Source organism: Aplysia californica, unplaced genomic scaffold (assembly GCF_000002075.1).
Source record: "Aplysia californica isolate F4 #8 unplaced genomic scaffold, AplCal3.0 scaffold00653, whole genome shotgun sequence".
Taxonomy (NCBI): domain Eukaryota; kingdom Metazoa; phylum Mollusca; class Gastropoda; order Aplysiida; family Aplysiidae; genus Aplysia; species Aplysia californica.
The window spans coordinates 33,950-36,449 of record NW_004797923.1 but is presented as its reverse complement, the minus strand read 5'-3'; positions in this window follow the sequence as shown (position 1 = coordinate 36,449).

Genomic DNA, 2,500 nt, shown 5'->3' with positions numbered 1-2,500 from the left:
ACTCTACAGCATGCTTAATGCTTTTTGACCGACTATTATTGCTCCCACCAGACTCTAGAACATTCAAAAACACCATCAGATCAACGGGATACATTCAATGCAAGCAGCCGGCTAAGCAATGCATGGCACACTAACAAACCTTTGAGGATGAGTACAATTTTGATGCAATCAGACAAAAAAGTAACGATATTATTATTGTCAGAGATGAATATTCTTGCATAATACAATGATGAGTGGGATGCCCATTCTAAACAAGAAGTCAGATAACGTGTCTTCCTTTATTTTCTCATGGGCCGAATAAATGAAAGAATGCCTAGCACTTGCCTGGTAACTATTAGTTTTAGTTTTTATACTTTTTACGGCACTTGCAACACAAACAGGTCATGTAAGCGCTAAAGGCTAGAGGTGTTACAAGAGAGTAACACACAAAGACAAAAAGTAGGAGAGACAAGGACGACAGATGTTTGCTTTGAAAGGGGAGCAACCGCACCAGACTACCGGCCAACCGGACAACTATTGTGTTCAATACAAATACCTGAATACTAAAATATAATTATAATGTTATGTATAAATACCATACTCTTTTAACCCATATTAACGTATAGAAAAAGAAAAAGAAAGGCAACAGAAAATACTATTATAGCTTATATTATATGTGGAATCACCATATGTGGGCGATCGAGGACTATGGCAACATTCCAGTTTGCTGTAGAAAATGTGTTAAACGAAGTGTGTCTCAGATTAAAATCGAGCAAAAAGCAGTTAAAAGTTAAGAAGTCTATAAAAAAAACACGTCTCGTGAGCGCTGTCGAGTTCACTGAAATTATCCAATCATTTTGGCGATCACGTACTGAGCACGCCTCAAACACGTATTTTTTTCTTTTTTTGTTTTTGTTTGGTTGGTGAGTTTTACCAAATGGTGGGAAGGTGACAGACCAGCCGAACTACTACTGACCTCGCCTAATCAATTACGGCTGGAACATGCTCATTCATTCCCTCTCTTTAGCACCTTTTTTGTTCTTACCCTCCGTTTTCATTTATGCACCTGTTCTTTTTCTTTACCTTAATCTTTCTCCCCCTCTTCCTCTCCACTCCCCTTTCTCCTCCAACTGTTCCCCTCTCCCTATTTTCTTCCACCTCCTCCTCTTCCTCTCCCTCGTCCTCCTCATCCTCCTCCTCCTCCTTCTCCTCGTCATCCTAACCTCTAGCTTTCCTCCTCCACTCTCTACTTCGCTTTGCTCGTCCTTCTCTTTTTCATCCTTTTCCTCTTCTTGTCCCCTCCTAAGCTTTCTCATCACATGTATTATTTCTCTTTCTCAAGTTTTGCCCTTCTCAAATCACCATCGTCACCAGGTCACATTGCCACTGGGGGGTAAAGTAATCTCCACCATCACCAGTATCAGAGACCTCCCTCCCACCAGCACGTTTATTTGATCAATACATCACCACCAGCACACCTCTCTCTGAGGGTGATTGGTGGTTGCTGAAGTGGGGTTTGCTCCTTCTTTCCAACAAACCATTATTATTAATATAACATCTTTATCTTCCCAACGTGTTTTCTTTGTATATTATTCTCACTTCCAATCCTCGGCTCTTTTTATGTGACCCATTTTTTTTATTGCAAGCGCTGTAAAACGCTTGGTAAAATTAAAACTAAACATCTCTAACTAAAAAAAATGACATACATGTACTTGTATCGTACTTGCACTCAATAAGACAGAGGTTCCCCCATTTTGAATGGTTCCATGATCTAACCTCCTACACATTATCGGGGAAAAAATTAAATCACACGCTACTAATAGTGTCGAGATCCAAACTTGATCATGCGCGCACTTTTCAAGCAGTAGGAAAATATTATCAGCTGCTAAAATGGCTGTTCAAACAATACGTGCGAGCCTGGAAGTAGAAGGTTTATATTTGCACTCGGTGTTCACCTTTGCATTTATAGATATCCGTGACGCAACTAGCAGAGAGTCGTCGGATCGTTACTAAATTATTCTCTTAATAATGATGTTCTTGCCGTATTGAGTAGAAAGAAAGGGTGGTGCAGGTAGAGACAGTGGAAATTAAAGAGAGAAAGAGAGAGAGAGAAAGAGAGAGAGAAAGAGAGAGAAAGAGAGAGAGAGAGAGAGAGAGAGAGAGAGAGAGAGAGGTTGGGGGGGAGGGGTAGAGAGAGATATAAGAGGAAAGAAGGGGGGCGGGGGGTAGCTAGATGGAGAGACAGAGAAAGAGAGAGAGAGAGAAAGAAAGAGGGAGAGAAATTGAAAGAGAGAGAGAGAGAGAGAGCAAGAGAGAGAGAGAGAGAGAGAGAGAGAGAAAGAAAGAAAGAAAGGGAGAGAGAGAAAGAGAGAGCGTGAGTGTCTGAGTGGGTGTATGTAATTTGTGTTTGTGTGTGTTTGTGTGCGTTTGTATGTATGCCTGTTTTCTAGCACATGTGTGTGTGTGTGTATGTATGTATGTATGTATGTATGTATGTATGTATGTATGTATGTATGTATGT